The sequence below is a fragment of the Crinia signifera genome, chromosome 4 (genome assembly GCF_055691185.1).
Source record: "Crinia signifera chromosome 4, ASM5569118v1, whole genome shotgun sequence".
Classification (NCBI taxonomy): Eukaryota; Metazoa; Chordata; class Amphibia; order Anura; family Myobatrachidae; genus Crinia; species Crinia signifera.
The window spans coordinates 217,390,700-217,412,644 of record NC_139220.1 but is presented as its reverse complement, the minus strand read 5'-3'; the positions used below and the strand labels follow the sequence as shown (position 1 = coordinate 217,412,644).

General features: G+C 44.6%; 1 protein-coding gene across 1 annotated transcript in view; it reads left to right on the top strand.

The window, feature by feature from the left end:
• Nucleotides 1–21,945, top strand: part of ENTREP2 (endosomal transmembrane epsin interactor 2) — a 703,761-nt gene that overhangs the window by 235,015 nt on the left and 446,801 nt on the right. The window lies entirely within an intron of this gene.

The following is a 21,945-nucleotide window of genomic DNA, read 5'->3' as shown; positions in this document are numbered from 1 at the left end:
CTGCATAGAATTATTAATTGAAGCCAGGAGGGGAGCTGGGACGCACAGACAGGTAAGCCTGCGGCGATAGGGGGGGGGCACTGGCGGCCGGGGAGGGGGAGGCCAACGGGGAGGGAGGCGCCCCCCCATTAACGGCCAAACCAAGCTATGCCACTAAGTATGCGGACGAAGGTGGTTGCTGAGTGTTTGAGTATGGGAGAGCTGTAAGTTAAATATAAAGAGAAGAGGGCTTTGACAACAGGAGGGAAGAGGTCCCTTCTCTGAGGAACTTACAAACTATTAGGAAGGGGAGACAGATTACATGAGGTGCAAACAAGTGGAAGGTGGCTTGATAGCAGGATGTAAGCAAGCAGAGATGGTCAAGGCATGAGGCAGGGGGTTGGAGGAGCAGCCCCAGGAATGTGTGGCCAGTCAAAAACTCCCTGGAAGATAATCGGTAAAAGAAGCAGTACTTGGCTTCCCTGTACTCCTAATGGTCGACTACAGGTGACAAGAAAAAAATCAAAACGGTATATGTTTTACATAGATGATCTTAACCTAATTAAATTATTAACAGAAAAACTCCCTACTTCTGGTTGTTTTTGTTATAAATATTAGCCCGTTAAGTAGTTAATTATATGTAACACATATGGGTGTTTGATGTTTTTAGGATTACTCTACATTGAAATATTTTTCTTCAATAAAGTGCGACTGAAAGACACAAGATTATGAGAACAAAAGAAATTCACAGCCCTGCAGATTCTTCACACAATAGGGACATTTACTAAGATTGGAATTCTATTAAGAACTCCCATTTGAGTAAATTTCCCCCAATGACAGTAATAATCATGATTGTATGAGTGTATGATTTCTTACATTATTATTGTAAAAATACTCTACTCGGTTTGCTGGAAATAAAATTGTGTCCTGACTGCTGACACTACAATTATGCAACAATAAGGATTCAATGAAACAATATATTGATCTCGGCACATACGTAGTACAGTATAACTGTGTAAACAGCTGTACGGTAACTAGACAGTCTCATAATATTGACTCCATTCAGGGCTGCCATCAGGAATTTTGGGGCCCGGGACTCATTTCCAGTACAGGCCTCCCCTCCCCACTTGACTTACCATAACCTGGCACCTGCTCCACCATCTCCTCTTCTGCTGAGCTGCAGCCCGGAGGTCCTGGAGTGCAGGCTTTTTCAACTCAGGATGCCAGCTGCCATTTAAAACGTTCTAATTGGCTCAAAAGCCGGTGCAGCCTTTTAATTGGTCTTCGGTGTCCTGGGTTGAATTAGCCTGTGCTCCGGAACCTGCTTTGTTCAGAGCACAGCACAGCAGAGGCAGTCGGGTGGGGTTTGCGGTGGACAACATGAACTGCCCAGGCCCTTCCAGAGGCCAGGGCCCGGGACAGCTGTACCCACAGCACCCCCCTATTGGCCCTAACTCCATTCACATTTTAGGCTTTCTTTAGGAAATACAACTTAATTGTGAACATACTACTTTTTTTTAGTGTTATAGTATGGGAGTCTCATATGTATAAGGGAGAATTTAGAGCAGACACGTCCAACCTGCAGCCCTCCAGCTGTTGTGAAACTACAAGTCCCATCATGCCTTGCCACAGTTTTGCTATTAGGGAATGCTAAAACTATGGCGAGGCATGCAGGGATGTGTAGTTTCACAGTTTGGACATGCCTGATTTAGAGAATCGAAGTCACACAAGGAATGCTGCTGCTCACAGAAAAGAAGCACAATCAATAATCAGGAAGGCTTTAACCCTTTGCAGGGCAAAGCTTTTTTTGCAAATCAAAGTGGTTTAAATGTTTAAATTAATTGTAATTTTTTTTAAATAAAAAAATGGTCTTCATTGAATGTTGAATGATGTTAATGTTCTTATTTTAAAGTGGCTCACTATTGGATCTGCTATTGAGATCATGTGGCAAGAGTCCTGCATCACCTTCTTTAAATGTTGAGAGGGAATGAAATATGTCCCTTAGCATTAATCAATATAAGCTTTCTCACAATCAAGGAGACCACCATGTATGAATTCAGGATCATTGCATGTAAACAATCAGGAGGTGGCGGTGCTGTCTCTTTATGACCCAAAGTCATTGGGCACCATTGGAAAAACAGCATCTTTATAAATTGTCCTGATTCCATAAACTGGTGGTCTCTGTACTACCACTGGCCCATGCTACCACCAAATAGGGTTTCACTCTACTGCCTCTGTCATCTTGCCCATTATAAATCAGGCTTTCAGTTTTTTTATACTTTTATCATTTGTTTCTACATTACCTGCCCAGGGTACGACTCCCACATCTCCATGAGGCAGTACATGAGGGATACAAATGAAATGTTGCTGATTTCATCTGCAAACTCCTTCCTATTGCCTCTATTTTCTGTTTTTTGCCTCATGATTCTCTGATTACAATAAAACTCTGGTGCCAAACATCAAGGAATTACCAGACTGCTGCTACGGTTCTGCAAGTTTAAGTAAACGTTTTGCAGAGTTTGACATTTTCTATCCAGAAGAAAAAGAGTAATAACAATGTAATATTACAATTTGTAAGCAGTGCAGGCTGATTTCTGCAGGTGCCATAGGGTCAGTAAGTTGGACATTTTTATTAATTTAAACCCAAATGACATTGTTGTAGATTTTTTAATATTTAATGATGTCAAGATTTACCAAGGGACTACTAATACTAATATTCCTGCTTCTCCTCTATTACATTTCCAGAAGGTATATCTATGGATTCTGTATACCCGTACAACTGAGGGATTGAATGTTCTGTATTGATCCATGTATGCGACTCAGTCACCTGGCACATGATTTGACATTTCCTCTGCAAGAGAGTTTAACTCTAATTGTATTGTGTAATGGACCCCTTACGTTATCTCTCTAAAACAGGTGTTCTATCATTGGGGCAAAATGATAGTGAATGTGAATAGCACGCTCACTTAATGTTTGATTGTGGCACCTACAGTACTGCAATAAGTGCCTGATTCAGAGATGGACACTGTGTCTATTCATTGTCTATGTAGAAGTAGAGCTGCTGTCCGTGTGTGAAGACTCCTGTAGACATTTAGGCCCTCATTCCAATTCCCTCGCTCCCCCACACATTCACACGGGGGGACCGATGGTTTATGCGCAAGTGCAGGCCTTCTGTGCGAGCTCCCTCACTGACCTGCACTGCACGGGAGCAGAGGGGGTCGGATGGGGGCAGTGGTGACAAGGGGGCATGGGAACGACTTACTCTGCACATGCGTGGAGGGACTACCGGGACTCAGACTCAGAAGTCCAGCACCTGAGCTGCTATGCAAAGCACAGCTCTTATTTCAAAGCTGTCCTTTGCATTTATAATTGCCTATGTTAGTGCAGTTGTGATTATTAACAATGTGGCAGCCGGCGAATGCTGGCGATGTGGGGTGGCGGATGTTAGTGCACCCCCCCCCCCCAGCCTGTAACATGTCAGTTAAAATAAAGGTTGCTGGAAAACTGACAAACTGTCACTCATCCATAACCATGTTTTTGTTCCAACCAGACAGATCTGCAGATAAATCTTACTAGTGTATGGGCACCTTAAGATTGACTGCTTCTTTATCTCCATCCAAAGCTTAGTAAATAGACTCCTAAGTCAACAAAAGGATGTCATATGCTTGTTGGAGATTACACCCTTAGTAGATGTGGGGATGCTCCTGGTACTGCAAGGGTTAAATTGTGAGTTTGTGTTCTCGTAGTGGCATTGGGTAGCCTATAATTGGTCTTTTGGGTGTCTGTTTAGGGACAGTTTGTGGATCTGTGTCATTTTCCAATTTGTTGGTACAGTATATCTTCGGACAGAGTTTATACCAACCGTACTCCGGTTTTGGGTTTTTGGTGTCAGCTTTCAGTAGCAGTCATTATACTGTATGCCTTATGCCTAAATATTATATATACCATAAACTGATACAATCCCACTGTGCCAGGGGAAATGTTTGTGTCATTGGTTAGAGCAGTGATTCCCAAACTTTTTTGAATCACGGCGTCCTAGAGCATCAAAATATTTTCAAGGCACCCCTAGGCCAAATGTTTCTTATCGAGAAATTCAGAAAAAATATATTAAATTAAGTGCATTGTGTTTATAGGTCACAGTTATCTGGTGAGGGACAGGATTTGCTTCAGTTTGTCCACATATGTTATGATTGGCAGCCACCAGCACTGGTTTTGCCTGGTACATTGACCATAAATAATATGAATTGATCTCGGTCCACCAACCCATGGCACCCCTGCAAGTGTCCTGAGGCACCCCAGGGTGCCTAGGCACACAGTTTGGGAACCACTGGGTTAGAGATTTGGATGCTTTGAGTCGGGATGGGTTGGTAATTTGGAATGCCATCTATGTGAACAATGTGTTTGCAGGTGGTGATATTGCTTAGTGTGTTTATACTGTACAGTAAATTCACTTGTTCATTACCCCCCCCCCCCCCCCCCCCCCACACACACACACACACACACACACACACACACACACACACACACACACACACCCCTACCCTCACTGCTGTTGGCATTCTGTCCAGCAGCCATTAACTACAGGAGCATGTGAGGAACAGCTTGTGTTCAGCAATGATTTACATGGTTCAGTAGCCTCAACAAGTCACAGCAGCTAGTGATGAGGATACAGCAGGATCCTTTCTGTGCAAATACTCTACATTGCATTTGGTACTGAAGCAGTACGCATACTTCCTGTAAGCAGAAAAGTTCGATTTCCCGACACTAATATGTAGTCCTGTAGTATTATGTTGGCTTGAAAAATATAAGCATCTGATTGAATCTATTGAAATTATTTCTGACAGGAAGGAATAATATATATATTTTTACTTAGTATGACCCTTAGATCAATGAACTATATAATGTGGTAGAAAAATAAATAAATAAATCCTTTAAAAAAAAAAAAGATATTTTGACTACAGGTGACATTTGGAAAATCTCTACTCATACAAGCTATATAAATGCCCCAGGTATACTGAGGAATATTTTGCCAAGTTTAGACTGTGAGAGAGATATGTCAGCGCAGGGATCTTTAGATCAAGTCAAGCATTAGTTAATTGCGTATGGAACTACAAGCAAGTTGCACTGACATGTTCTCGAATCTGTAATGACACTGACAGGTCTACAGTGGCATCCCTAAGCTTTAGGAATAAATTATCCAATGTGAAGCATTGTACTGAGACAGGCAGCTAGGAAGAAAACTTACATCTTCTCCAAATTAATACCTTTTTGACTGTATCTGTAAACTAATGTCTAGTAGCGAATGAAGATTATGCTGTCTTTTACTTCCTGTCATAATTAAGCTATAGATTTAGACAGGGAGTGCTGGCAACATTTAATAACCCTTTTGCAGTAGTCAATATGTCAGCCAACACAGCTTCTCAAGGCACATTCCAACATCTTCTCAGAACCAAACACGTCATGTCATTTGCATTTTCCCAACCAATCACAGTCGTTCTCTAGATATGAGTATCTATTAGAGTTTTTGGTGCTTTTTGCTCTAGACACATTAGGCTTTACATGTAACTAAAGCTATGAACACACTATGCGATTCGTGGCATCGGCGATATCTTTAATGATATCGGCGGTGCTCTCAGAAGAACGATATAAGGTATACACACTGAACGATATCGCTAATGATATTGTTTAGTGACATCATCTGGTGCCCACTGAACATTCAGTCGTTAATGATTGTGGCAGATTTCACTGCAGGTTCAGATGACAGGGGGAGGGGGTCATTAAAGATCAACCGGAACGCGCATCACTAAAGAGGCATCCTGAGGAAGAGATAGAAGTCTTGAAACATGGATCAACATCTATTGTATCCGTGCAGCAGTGGCGTAACTATAGCACCGCAGCCCCCGCGGTCGCGGGGGGCGCTGTGCATATGGGGGCGCCGGGGGGGGCTGTGGTGCTATAGTAACCCCCCTGCCCCCCATCCCCCACATGCTTACCTGTCCGCTTGTCCCGGCTCCCCTCCTGACTTCAATCAATGCTATGGAGACGGACCACGATAAAATGGCCACCCCATAAAGCAGGCTGTTCTCTGAAACTGTCTGCGGTATGGGGGCGGCCATTTTATCGTGGTCCGTCTGCATAGAATTTATTGAAGCCAGGAGGGGAGCCAGGACGCGCGGACAGGTTAGCATGCGGCAATGGGGGGAGGGGGCACGGGGGCCGGACGGATGGGCGGGGCACCCCCCATTAACGGCGGGGGGGGCGCCCCAAACAAAGCTACGCCGCTGCCGTGCAGCAGTACCCTTGATGAGTTGGTGAGTGTTATCAGCGGATGGTCTCCATGGGATCAGGTCAGGTCCTCTGGTCCTGAGTTTGACACCGTGACACACATAACCCAGCCTTAAGCCTGCAGCAGTTTTTAATTATTTTATACAGTTATATAGTCCCTTATATTTGTATCAGTATTCTATGGAGTAAAAGAAACCTTGATGGGCATCATACATTGTATTTTATCATGAGTACTGGCATAGCCGCCTATTCCATGGGTGCTCAAGGGCCCAAGCACCCATGGAAAATGATGAGCACCCACAAGCCCATAACATAGACCTCCCACTGCTGGGTCACCGCATGTAATTACCAATGTGTGGCTGCTGCACCCACAGCAACTGACCCGCTACCTGGGCTTCCAGCGTTCTCCTCTTCTCTGTGGGGTCCTCAGGCCCTCTGGCACAGGCTCCACCGTCATTGGGCAATGCTGAGGGCAGCCCATGCAGGTCCTCAGCAGGGTCTGAGCTGCATACAAGACACTGCATTTAATTATAATATAATTAAGCAAGGTCCCGTTGCCTATGCCGCTGCTCACGCACTTCTACTGTCGCATGGGGCGGGCACGATGCAAATTCCTTTTCCGGCCCCATGTGCTGTGATTAGCCGCAGTGCCTACGATATGATTGGCCGCAGTGCCTGTCCTGTGATTGGCCACGGAGGGTCGAGGCGGCTACCATTGGCTGCAGTGCCCTCTTCTACCGATGCTGCCCGCGCATTCAGTGACACCAGCGCAGGGTTGTTAACCTCAGTGCTGCCTAAAACCGGTACATTCGGTACACTATGATTTAGCCTGTACGGACCATTTAAAAATGGTACTGTACTGGCTAAATCGGTACAGTTGGAGGGTATGTACCCTCCAACTGTACCTTTTTGGCAGGTACAGTACCGGTTTTTATGGCCTGTACCTTTTTTGAGTCTCCAACTACCCATTGTAATTAGCCACAACTAGGGTTGCCACCTCATCCCTTTAAAACTTGAGACATATTAATTACACAGGTTCTGTGGCTGATTAAAAAAATGGAATGAAGTCTGATGGCTGTTTAACAGAAAAAACAACTGAAAAACAGTTGAAATTGAGTCTTGAAGTGAGCCAGCCACAGAACCTGTGTAATTAATATGTCTCCAGTTTTAAAGGGATGAGGTGGCAACCCTAGCCACAACCCTTTCCAAATTTGTATCAGTTTTTGCTCTTCATATGATGGATGATATAAAGTAGCATATTTTAAATATACAACTCATAACCTTAACTTACTTATCTTGGGGTAGATGTATGAAGCAGTGATAAGGGAGAAGTATCCAATTTTTTTTTTTCTCTCTCACTCTCTCTCTCGCTCTCTCTCTCTCACACTCTCACTCCAGGCATGCTCTAACTGAAAGCAGATGCAGATTTGCATGATTCTGGCCTGTATTTATTAATATACATGTTTTTGCACTGTCATTTCTGAAAGGTGTTTTACCTTCAGCAGTCTGAGTAATGACCACTACGAAATCCTGAAGCCATCTTTTGTTGATGTTCCTTGAAGCTAAAGATGAGGACTTCAGAGCAACCTGTAAACACACTGTCAAGAGTCTCACAGTACACAGTAAAATATACCATGGTCAAAGAATATAAAATTGATATTCCTCCTGCGTTAGGAAAACAAGTGATTGATGTTACTGATACCAGCCATCTGTGGATTATAAAAGTCCAAGGAAACACTAAATAGAAAATACAAAAACCCACTGCATGTTTTATTCCCATACATAATAATGCAAGACCCCTTGAAATGATTGACATGTGTGAGACATGCTGGCAAACCTTGATTGATGTGATGCAGGGTTCATTTATATTCATCTATTATTGTTATATATATATATATATATATTGTATATGTACTGTATATATATATATATATATATATATATATATATATATATATATATATAATTTCTGTATTGAATATATTATTTACACATTTTGTAAAAACAAATCTTCCTCTCCAGGACAATGAAAGGTGGTCTTTAAGACTCCTGCTCTTTATAATAATGGTCCCCAAACAGAACAGAGACAAAATTATTTTGTAACTTCTATATATTTCTATTAAAGAATTTCAAAGTATATCTGATACAGTCACATGTATTACACAGTACGGAATATAACAACAGGCAGGACTTTGTGGGCTCCATAGCAGCATATTTTGGGGCCCCCTTTACTCTCATTAGGAGACATGTGTAAAACCCCACTGGCACTAGGTATGGCATACCTGCAGTCACTGGCTATGGTGCATCACACTTACTTTCCTCCGGCTGTTCATGGGTAAGGCACAGGTACCAGGGGGTCCCCTGGATAATCAGGAGTTTAATTACGGTTGCATTGTGGGAGTGGACTACAGGTGTCAGTGCAGCGCATAAAGAATTGGGCTCCAGGCCATCTCATAAAACAGCAATAAACAGTTTATTTAACATATAGCAGGGATGAAGCAGGGAAAACTTCTGAACACTCTCCTCCAGCACATTAATCATATCGGTTATACCAGTTACATCCAGGCACCTCCTCCAGCACATCACTTAATTGCAGCGGCATAAATATGGCGGACAGCAGTTCATACCAGAGCATCCTGGGACCAGTAGTGCTACACATCATAGGTGTCTCTCTCATACATAACAAGGACTCTTGTCAATGGGGGGCTACTCAGCATGCCGCGTGGCTTCGACCACTCACCCAGATACGTCCTCTCCTGAGACTCACACCAGGCACTCTTCTAGGACACCTCTACAGGTGGGCATCACCCTCTCACTGGACTCTGAGTACTGCTGCTCTCACACTGCAATCTCTCTCTCTGTTAGGTGCCTTGCTGGGACTGGCAGCAATCCCCACATGTGCTGTGGGGCTGCATTCTCCTCATGTTACTCTGCAGAAAAGCACCCACAGGTGCTGCTGCTCTCTCCATGGGCGGGATGTATTAAAATACATCGCCGCCCTTCGCCGCCCCCCCCCCCCCCCCCCCCGCCGCGATGCTGCAGCATATGTACTAACATATGCGGCTGGCGTCGCGGTGCGGTGATGGAGGCCCCCGCGATACCTGTACACTGGTGTGCGGGGGGTCTCCGTCACCTAAAAAGAAGAATGGGTACAGCGCTGTACTGAATATAAGAAATATTTAATAAAAATTGTTCACAATAAAATACAATATTACATTTAATAATACACACAAGACACACACACACACATAAAACATGCAATCTCCTTAATTAAGGTTAGAACTGGTTAGTAATCAATAGGTTTGCAATTGCATCTATCATATGCTCCAACTTTGAGCCAGTTAGTAGATTTTAGTATAATTGAGAGTTCAAGTCCCCACACATGTGCACATTAGATGTGGTTATACTTAATTGTAATCCAGGGGTATTGTGGCTTGTGACATCAGCGATGAAATTCTCCGACCCTTCTCACTTAGGTCATATCCGAGATGTCTTTCAATCTGCTGGGTACAATAGCAGCCTGGTGGTCCCCTCAACGCGTTTCTCCGCCTAAAACGATCAGCGGCTTCCTCAGGAGAAGTGTGACACTTCTCCTGAGGAAGCCGCTGATCGTTTTAGGCGGAGAAACGCGTTGAGGGGACCACCAGGCTGCTATTGTACCCAGCAGATTGAAAGACATCTCGGATATGACCTAAGGGAGAAGGGTCGGAGAATTTCATCGCTGATGTCACAAGCCACAATACCCCTGGATTACAATTAAGTATAACCACATCTAATGTGCACATGTGTGGGGACTTGAACTCTCAATTATACTAAAATCTACTAACTGGCTCAAAGTTGGAGCATATGATAGATGCAATTGCAAACCTATTGATTACTAACCAGTTCTAACCTTAATTAAGGAGATTGCATGTTTTATGTGTGTGTGTGTCTTGTGTGTATTATTAAATGTAATATTGTATTTTATTGTGAACAATTTTTATTAAATATTTCTTATATTCAGTACAGCGCTGTACCCATTCTTCTTTTTTGGTTTTCTACTACTATTAGGGGTTTATGGTAATCCCCCTATTGGTTACAGCAGCAGCACTGAATAACAATCAGCGCTCAGTATCACCCTGTGGAGTCTCCGTCACCTCCCTGATGCCACGCTCTCCCCTCACGCCGGGGACAGCTATGCATGCTGTCCCCGGCGCTTCCTCCTCCCACCTGCAGCCGGAAGGATGTCCGTCTGCTTCACTACGGGGAGGCAGGGCTTATCTTCCGGGGTCCAGGAGGACCCTTCAGGAAGGTAAGCCAGAGGGGGGGGTTGGCAAGGCGGCGGGTTTGCGTCGGCGGACGGCGAAAAGAAGCAAATAGGCTAAGGTGGCGATACTCTTCATTGTGGTATCATTTTTGATACCGCGGATCGCCAGCAAGGATAAGACCTGTTACATCTGTAGGCCTGCTTCGGAGATATACAGATCTCTCTACATACATCTTGGCTATTTTTCTCCATTTGGCACAATACGCAAAACACGGCTTTGCGGTTTTTCCAAATGTAGCAAGTACAGTAGATGGATTATAATTTTTTATACAGCAGTAGAATTTGTATAAAGTAATAGATTAGAGAAGCACATTTTTAGAAAAATCTCAAAGCGTGACTTTTGCTGAGTCCAAGGTGTGCCAAATTGTGCCATACATGGCACAATAAAACCAAGATGTACCTACTGTACATTTTGATTTATTTCACAGTTGAGTGATTAACGATGGTCTATGTATGCATCTGAGCCACAAGGCGAATGTGCCACGATTGTCTTATGATTGTGGTCATAGAGCGGTTTTATTTGCAAAGTGATTGACAGTCAGGGACCATATCTTATTTCCAGCGGCCATGTTGCCTGACCATCGGGCTACTCAAAACTGTAGCAACCAACTATTCTGCAGCCTATATTGTATCTTTGTATGTAGCTGCTCGGGTGTGGGCATCTCTGTTCAAGTCCAAGCAGTTGCGACATTTGCATACAACTTCGCTGCTTTGCAAGCGATGTAACACCACCTGCTAGCCATGCGAACGCCCTATCAGCAAATTTCCCCGTAGCACTGCAAATTTTTTTTTTCATATTTTCACCATCGAACTCCTCATACAAAAGTATGAGGAAGTTCGGTAACTAGAATCACCCCCCTATTGAGATCGCTTAGAAAATGCCCTTAAATCGCTATGTCTGTAGGCCCCATTAGACTATTTGGTACTTATGTAGTATCTGGGCGCCCGATTTTTTGATTGTATGCCTTAAGTTAAGGCATACAATCAGATGCGATGCGATATCGCATTGCATCGCATACGACCATATCGCATGCGATGCGATGCGATGACCCGATTTTTCCATAGGATTTAATGTTAAAATGGACTGAGTCCATTTTAACATGGAATTCAATGGGAAAAAGGGGTCCTTTTCATACCCCTACTATCCAAGTGGGCATGGAGTTGGATATAAACCTGTGGCGAGCGTAGCGAGCCACCGAGCCCGAAGCGTGGCGAGCGAAGCGAGCCCCGCGAGGGGACGGTATTCTGTGTCCCCTCACGGGGCTCGGTGGCTCGCTACGCTCGCCACAGGTTTATATTCAACTCCATGCCCACTTGGATAGTAGGGGTATGAAAAGGACCCCTTTTTCCCATTGAATTCTATGTTAAAATGGACTCAGACCATTTTAACATTGAATCCTATGGAAAAATCGGGTCCATCGCATCGCATCGCATCCGATTTGGTCGCATGCGATGCAATGCGATGTGCAAGATCCGACCCGATTCTAAATCGGGTGCCCAGATACTACATAAGTACCGACTATTTATTGCTGGTTGTGGCAAATGTAGTATTTAATTATCTATTTTCGGTAAATGGGTAAATCAATTATTACAGATTCTTTTTTTCAGGTCTGAGAAGTAAATTCAGGCACACCAGCTATTGAGAGCCACTCACTTCGGTTGAGTGACATTAATAAATGAAATGACACATATTTTCAGCAAACATTAATAATGCTCTTGCAGCCGGCTTCACTCAGCAAAGTAGCATTTTCTTGTACAGTATGTGCGTTATAGTATTTTTTACTGGATAGAAGGCTATTATTTGTCTGAGACACAAATAAACCTACTTACAAAACATTTCTCAAACCATTTGTTTAGTGTATATAAATGGGAAAACCACAGCTTTCTGAAATAGTCATTTCTTAATGTAAATGGCACAACTAATTCACTCTGCTATTATGACTGGCAATTAAAAGGGAAACAATGAGAAAATCAAATAGTCGATAAAGTAAACTAGCATTCATGTATTCTTTTATCCATTAATTAACAGTATCTTCACTTAAATATGTTTGAACTGCTTGGCTGCATTAAGACCACTTAAGGTTTAATTGACAGATGTTGTGATTTGGTCCTGAAATGCTCTCTTCCAGGCTGTAAGTAAAGGATGCCAATTTTAATGGTGGATACTGTACTTTTTAAAACCTTTTAACAATTATAAGGCTTGCCTAATTCTGTTTAATGTACCAGTAGCATAATTATTAATGTACGGCATCAAAATAATTTCATTCCTATGTTGTTTTTAAATCATTTTCATTTTATGTGTATTGCATATGGATTAGCATGGTAGGATGGTGTTGATTGTTGGATGAGCAAATATTTCTATAGGGCAGCGGTTCACAAACTGTGTGCCTAGACTTGGATTGGTGGTCCAGGACCATTCAAAATGTTTTAAATATCGGCAAAACCAGTGCCAGTGGCTGCCCATCATAAAATATGTACACAATTGAAACCACAACTGTGTCCACCACCATATAACTAAACTGGAAAAACTTTTTGACTTAGCAGTGCCTTGAAACAATATTGATACTCTAGGGTGCTGTGATTCAAGAAAGTTTGGAAACCACAGCTACAGGGGTATGATAATGATTTAGACCTGGGGTAGCCAACTCCAGTCCTTGAGAGCTACCAACAGTTAATGTTTCCCAGATCTCCTCACAGAATCTCAAGTGAAATAATCATCTCCATCTGTGGATCTTTAAAAATGTGTCAGTGAGCAATGAGTGCATCTGTGCAGCAGCTAGGTTGTCTGGAACATGTGACCTGTTTGTTAGCTCTGGAGGACTGGAGTTGGCTACCACTGATTTAGAATAATTTGTCAGTTCTGATACAAATCATATGTCAGATCTGTACAAATCATATGTCCTTCTGCATGAGGGTGGCTAAATGGAGGGCTGGGGGTTTCCTATAATGCAAAGCAATGTCTGCCATCAAAGACTCATGCAGAAGAAACCTCCCCCATATCTTCATATTATGTTCTTCTGGAATGTGTTGACCTATGACTTGCTAGACAAAAGTATCAAATTATTAATAATTTTTTACATATATCAGTTGGTGGGGATGTTCTAGCTGGAATTTGAGGTATACAGAGATCGCTTACATAGTGGAGGGTATATGCTGTGTTGTTCATGAATACTGAACACTTGTGGTGTTTATGCCAGCGGTCAGAATACTGATGCTGGCATCCCAATGCAGGGAATCCTGACAGGGGTCAGGTGAGTTTACTTACCTTCCCCTCCTAACCCTTCCCCTCCCTTCCCACAGGCTAACCCTAACCCCCCCCACCTAGTGCCTAAACCTAAACTACCTATCCTGCTGTCTAAAACTAACTCTCCAGCCTAGCAGCCTTCTAAGTTCCTAACAGTAACCTCCCCTCAGCATAACCCTAACACCCCCCCCCCCCCGGCCTAACACTAATCCACACTTAACTCTTTCAGTTTATACATTAGTATAGTGATTTCCAAATGCAGTCATCAAGGCACCCCAACAGTCAAGGTTTTAAGGATATCCCTGCTTGGGGAAATATGGTACAATCATACTTACTGTGGTACTAGTTATGTCACCCATGCCTAAGTATGGATATCCTTAAAACCTTACTTCTCCTTATTGGGCTTAACATGGGTCTAACTACCTGTGTAGCAGGTGATACTGAGCTCATGGCACCAACCTCAGCTCCCTGTGTAGATGCCCCCCTTCCTACTTGAAACCATGCTATTCTCTGCTATCCTTTCTGTGCACTACACTCAGAGTAGAATAGAGTGGTGTATATGGCCACAACCTCGATCATATTATGACAAGGCATTTGAGTGCTCTGAGCATTATCCATCACTCCAGAATTATCTGCATATTATCCATCACTTCAGAATTATCTGCATATTATCCATCACTCCAGAATGATCTGCATATTATCCATCACTCCAGAATTCTCTGAACATTATCCATTATTACAGAATGCTCTGAACATTATCCATCACTCCAGAATTCTTTGCACATTATCTGTCACTCCAGAATGCTATGCACATTATCCATCACTCCAGAATGCTCTGCACATTATCCATCATGCCAGAATGCTCTGCACATTATCCATCACTCCAGAATTCTCTGCACATTATACTGTACGTCACTCCAGAATGCTCTGCACATTATCCATCTCTCCAGAATGCTCTGCACATTATCCATCACTCCAGAATGTTCTGCACATTATCCATCTCTCCAGAATGCTCTGCACATTATCCATCACTCCAGAATGCTCTGCACAATTTTCTTAATACTTTGGTCGCCCTATTGCGATTTTTGCTTCAGGTTCATGTTTCTTGTTATACCCTTGCACTGAAGCACTTATCATCACATTTCTAGATAACATGTTGAGCTTGTTTAACCTTGCCAGAGCTTATTGGCAGACAAGCAGCCATAGTGACAAGCCTACAAACATAGAGAAACATAATACCATTAAAGCTGTCATGTCTCACAAGTCTTTTTATGGAGTATCACACATCCAAACCTAGAATTATTGGTCTCACACATTACTAATACTGTAGCCGTCCAGTTTTCATAAGCCTGGATGACAGGGGCCACATGTTGTCCACCCACTGTCATTTTGACTGTGTCAGGAAATTGTCATTCCCACTATTTTGTTCCTGGCATTCTAACAGATGAATGGTTGATTATGTGAATCAGTCTGAGGGCTGGAAGAGTGAATGTGAGTATGAAGCCTTCCTGATACAAACCCTTCAGTGACCCCCTCCATTACGAGTGCATTGCAAATCAGCTGAGAACTGGACACTGCGTTGTACAGTCACCAAGGATCAGATGTCTGTAATTGTAAACTAAAAGAGATTTGGATGCATATTGGTATCCAGAATAGGGTTAGAATTATGTAGTGGGGACTCGTTTTCCTTATGTTGTCACTAGAATGTCCTCTGTATAGTAGAATATATTGGTCAAAACCTTTCCTTTTCGGTGGTCCAAAACCGATTACACAGAAGTTATACAGTTTATTGTCTGGTTCTCTATACCGACATCGGAATCCCAACTGTTAAGTGCCCAACAGTCAGGATCCCGACTTACAGGGGCTATTCTCCCTCGTGATATATGATCTCCACCACATACCTCAACATATATGATCAAAACCACACATCGCATTATATATCAGCTCCGGCATGCACCTAAAGATATTGGACCTGGTTGAATATACTGTAAAGTTTGCATGAAGCAGCAAAAGCTAGATTGCCATAAGCTAATGCACGATTCTGTATAGCCTATGCGAGAATCTCCAAGGAAGATGCTGTGACGCTCATTGATTTATTGCCAACCACAGCAACTTTCATTAGTAGTGGCACTTGCATCAGCGCCACACTAACTGCAAGCAGGGCCGGCGCTATCACTAGGCAGCATTAGGCAGCTGCCTAGGGCGCTGGCCGCTGGAGGGCGCCCTTTTTCAGCCCAACATTTGTTGCACCAGGTCCATTGAGCCACCGCCACTTTCCTCTAGAATTGTTTAAAAAAAACTGTAGTTTCCAGGGGTGGGGGATTGGGGACAAGCACCCCAACAGCAAGTCAAACCTCATGAGCGGTAGCGCTGACAGTGCTATGGAGCCGCTGGCGGCAGCAGAAGCAGCAGCGCTTCCCTGCTAGCAGAATCAGGAAGCGCCCTACCATTCCAGCAGCAGCCGCCCAGCCCTCACCAGCGGTAGCGCTGACAGCGCTATGGAGTTGCCGGCAGCAGCGCTTCCCCACCAGCTGAAGAAGCGGGCAACCTGGCTGATGGCATCGGGAGGTGTCAGCAGCGGGGAGCAGTAACCAGCGGGGAGCAGCTGACAGCGCTATGGAGTTGCCGGCAGCAGCGCTTCCCCACCAACAGAAGAAGCGGGCAACCTGGCTGCTGGCATTGGGAGGTGTCAGCAGCGGGGAGCAGTTACCCCCCCTTCCCTCGAATGTTATGCCAGCGGTAGGCTACCTAAGTTACAGGTATCACGATGCACCCTTGCTGTGTGGGGGTGGGGGTGGGGGATATATGTATAAAGGGATTGATGCAGTGTGTGTGTGTATGTATGCATGTATGACTAATACATACACTCATACAGTATGAGAGAGGCATTAAAAGTATGTGGTCAGTGTATGTATTGATGTATATACTGTAAATATGTGTGTATGTATGGAAATACTGTATGTATGAGTGTGGGAGAGTGTGGATGGATGTATTTATGTACTGTATGTATGAATGAGGCAGTGTACTTACGAGGGAGGCTATGTATGTACTGTATGGAGGCAGTGTACTATGTATGAGGGAGGCAGAGTGTGGATGGATGGATGGATGTATTTATGTACTGTATGTATGAATGAGGCAGTGTACTTACGAGGGAGGCTATGTATGTACTGTATGGAGGCAGTGTACTATGTATGAGTGTGGGAGAGTGTGGATGGATGTATTTATGTACTGTATGTATGAATGAGGCAGTGTACTTACGAGGGAGGCTATGTATGTACTGTATGGAGGCAGTGTACTATGTATGAGGGAGGCAGAGTGTGGATGGATGGATTTATTTATGTACTGTATTTGCAGTGTAACCAGCAGGTGAGGATGCCTGTGGTGTCCAGGCACAGCCACCTGCAGGGGCTGGACATTACACTGGAGCTGCTGTACCTGCCTGTCAGCAGACATCTTATTGGAGGGTTATTTAAAAGTTCCTGGATGTCATTGTTGCCAATTGCTGTTTAGTCAGTAGCAGGGTGTCATGTGTGGGCTTATAATCCAGCTGCTGTTATTTACTAAATGTGCCTTTTTTTCACTGTTACTGCATTAATTGAAATGGCTGTGATACCTGTGGTGATTGTCTCTACTCCCTACTGCCCACGTCTCCTTAATCCCTCCCAGCAGCCCTGCATCTCTGTCAAAGCCCTGCCACCCGGTGTCTTATTTCCTCACTATGCCATCCCTGCGGCCCCATCTCTCTATATCGGGCCTTATTTTGGTTCATTCTTTCTGACAAAATCCTTCTTAGATGGACAAAACCATGTGCACTGCAGGGGGGGCAGATGTAACATGTGCAGAGAGAATTAGATTTGGGTGAGTAATTTTGTTTCTGTGCAGGGAAAATACTGACTGCTTTATTTTTACACTGCAATATAGATCTCACTTTGAAGTAAAACCCCACCCAAATCTAATTCTCTCTGCACAAGTAACACCTGCCCCACCTGCAGTGCACATGGTTTTGCCCATCTAAGAAGGATTTTGTCAGAAAGAATGAACCAAAATAAGGCCCTATATCCTCCCACTACCACCCTGCTTCTCTCTATCCCCTCCCTAACGCCCAGCTCCTCTCTATCCCCTTAGTACCATCCTGCTTCTCTCTATCCCCTTAGTACCATCCTGCTCCTCTCTATCCCCTCAGTACTGCCCTGCTCCTCTCTATCCCATACCTACCAGCCTGCCCCTCTCAATCCCCTCCCTACCACCTGCTTCTCTGTATCCCCTCCCTACCGCCCTGCTCCTCTCTATCCCCTCACTATTGCCCTGCTCCTCTCTATCCCCTCACTACCGCCTTGCTCCTCTCTATCCCCTCACTACCGCCTTGCTCCTTTCTATCCCCTCACTACCGCCTTGCCTCTCTCTATCCCCTCACTACCGCCTTGCTCCTCTATCCCCTCACTACCGCCTTGCTCCTCTCTATCCCCTCACTACCGCCTTGCTCCTCTCTATCCCCTCACTACCGCCTTGCTCCTCTCTATCCCCTCACTACCGCCTTGCTCCTCACTACCCCCTCACTACCGCCTTGCTCCTTTCTATCCCCTCACTACCGCCTTGCCTCTCTCTATCCCCTCACTACCGCCTTGCTCCTCTATCCCCTCACTACCGCCTTGCTCCTCTCTATCCCCTCACTACCGCCTTGCTCCTCTCTATCCCCTCACTACCGCCTTGCTCCTCACTACCCCCTCACTACCGCCTTGCTCCTCTCTATCTCCTCACTACCACCTTGCTTCTCTCTATCCCCTCACTACCGCCTTGCTCCTCTCTATCCCCTCACTACCGCCTTGCTCCTCTCTATCCCCTCACTACCGCCTTGCTCCTCACTACCCCCTCACTACCGCCTTGCTCCTCTCTATCTCCTCACTACCGCCTTGCTCCTCTCTATCCCCTCACTACCGCCTTGCTCCTCTCTATCCCCTAACTATTGCCCTGCTCCTCTCTATCCCCTCACTACTGCACTGCATCTCTCTATCCTTTCCCTACCAAACTGCATCTCTCTATTCCCTCCCTACCTTTCTGCATCTTCTTGCCCCTTTGTCAAGGTACCTGCCAGCCTTGAAAGTTGGGATTGCTTTTTGTACATTATATATAGCACATAGGACACATCCCACAACCTATGCACTTTCTCCTGACTAAGTGGGAAATTGCGAGGGCGGGGGGGGGGGGGGGGGGGGCGGGGGTGTTTGGCAAAAGTTTTGCCTAGGGTGCCAAGAAACCTTGCACCGGCCCTGACTGCAAGAGATCTATCAGAATTAGGCTTCCATTCCCCAGATGCACCACTCACAATTACACACTTGTGACATTCCCATCAGCCAGACCTCTTTTTTGCCACCCAGTATAAGGCCATTTCATGCAAAATGAGATCCAGTAGATATCAATCTGACACAATGAATTGCAGGTATGCATTATCTATGCATAAATCACTTCTGCACATGTGCTGTATTGGTAAAAAACACTATTTCATGTGGAGAGATCCTTCTGACTTAAAGTCCATACACACTGGGCGATTATGCCCAGCGTGTATGGACAGCGATGACCGCTGTCATCGCTGGGGGGGAAGCCACTCAGCGCATTCACACTAAGCGGTTTTCCCCCTGCCCGGCGCTGTCAGCGGGGGGGCGGGCGGCTATGGGGCCTTATTCAGATCTGATCGCAGTACAAATTTGTTTGGAAAATGGGCAAAACCATGTGCACTGCAGGTGGGGCTGATTTAACATGTATAGAGAGAGTTAGATTTGTGGGAGTTATTTTGTTTCTGTTCAGGGTAAATACTGGCTGCATTATTTTTACACTGCAATTTATATTTCAGTTTCAGCACACCACACCCAAATCTATCTCTCTCTGCACATGTTACATCTGCACCACCTGCAGTGCACATGGTTCTGTCCATTTTCCAAACAAATGTGTACTGAGCTCAGATCTGAATAAGGCCCTTACATAGCACAGCACTATGCAAAGCCATCTACAAAGCCGCTCATCTGCTGGTAATACAAGCAGGCCGTACACACTGGGTGGCTTTGAGCTGAAAGCCGCTCAAAGCGGCCAAGCTGCTTTGAGCTGAAAGCCCATCAAAGCCGCTGTTTTGAGAGGCTTTCAGCTCAAAATCACCCAGTGTGTATGGGCCTTTAGGAGCATGTCGTATATGTCTCTGTGGGTCTTATACAGAAATGCACACAGTTGCCTGTACAGCTGTGGACTTGTGAAATGATGCTAATGACTCAGTCAGGGCCAGATGTATCAAGCTTCAAAAAGTGATAAAGTGGAGAGTGATAAACAACCAGCCAATCAGCTCCTACCTGTCATTTTTCAAACCCAGCCTGCAACATGACAGGTACAAGCTGATTGGCTGGCTGTTTATCACTCTCCATTTTATCACTTTTTGAAGCTTGATACATCTGGCCCTAAGACACTGGGCGGGATTCTCCAATAACCCCTGCAGCACATCGCCGGCATTCGCATTGTTATTAATCGCATATGCAGTAACATATGTGATTATTAACTCAAAGGCGATGGCCGGCAATGTACAGCGGGTTCCCCCCTCCCTCGCTGCACCCTTACCCGGCTGTAAGGGCTCTGTTTCCTCCTCCCTGCACCCGGAAGCTGTGCAGGGAGGAGGAGGTCACTGGTCCGGGCAGCACAACAGGAGGCTGCCCGGACACAGGTGAGGGGAGGGCAGTGCGGATCGACGGGGGCGCGTGGGGTGGCGGGGGACGTGAAGGGAAGCCCATAGGCTTCCATGGGGTTACGCCATATAGAACTGGCGTAACCCCCCGCAGCGAAGCCCCGGCGGTGGGGCTTTGCTGCATATAAAAATGTGGTAAAAACCCCAAAAACAGGGTTTTTACAGCATTTTTAGTTTGGTGAATCTCGCCCACTGTCTTGTGCTAAGAGGCTCCAACTGCTGGTGTGTTTCCTTTCATCATGTCTATGATTATGACAAACCTGATATTCTAATGAGAATTAAAATGAACATTGATAATGTTAAGGTCCTTATTTCAGTGTCAGTGACAATTTTTTATTGTAATGTTACATACTGTAACTTATTTATAATATGACTCCACTGGTGGTTCCTACCCTGTGGTTGGGACACAAAAGATTGGATGTCATACACTAAAGGGCCCCATTCACTACACTGTCATACACTAAAGGGCCCCATTCACTACAACAATATGTCTGGCCCTGAAGTCCGATAGAATTTCCCTTGAACCCCCCCTGGACCTTCTTGGGAGTGATGCCATCCAATTTTATACTTTTGTGTAATTTTTGCATAAGTTGTATCTCATGTGATTCATCAACCCAAGATAAATCACATGAGAGATATTTTATGGTATACAATTGTAATAATAAGATAAGTTATATCTGATGGGCTAGATAAGGAGGCTGGCGGGACTGGAAACGTCAGTCAACCCTCCTGTGATATATCACATACGATATACGCAGGGCTATTTTTGTGCAGGCTCCAGCAGGAACTGCGGCCCTTATTTTAGTTCACTCTTTCTGACAAAATATTTCTTAGATGGACAAAACCATGTGCACTGCAGGTGAGGCAGGTGTTACTTGTGCAGAGATAATTAGATTTGGGTGGAGTTTTACACCTGCCTCACCTGCAGTGCAAATGGTTTTGTCCATCTAAGAAATATTTTGTCAGAGTGAACTAGAATAAGGGCCACAGTTCCTGCTGGAGCCTGCACAAAAATAGCCCTGGATATACTGTACCTCATGCACAAAAAGCACTCCTTTTTCCATGTATGGGGGCCTTAAGGTTGGGACTGCGAAAGGGTAGGTGTCAATAGTATGCTGAAATTGGGGCTTCTTCCACTTGCACAGACTCCAGCTTCACAGCATGGGAGGATCCCAGGGAAAAATAGCTGCATGGGGAAACTACTAGAGAAACACTGGAAATCAATTATTAATATATAAAGGTTAGAAATGGATCCCTAAGCTAATAAACACAATTTTGGATCAAGTTGGAAAAGTTTAAGAGCCCCAATATACTGTGAGTGTAACATGAAGTACATCTATGATGACCTAAGAGATCTAACAAGGTGTGATTCCAGTTTCCAATGTTGCATGTCCTGAAAATTAACTTTCA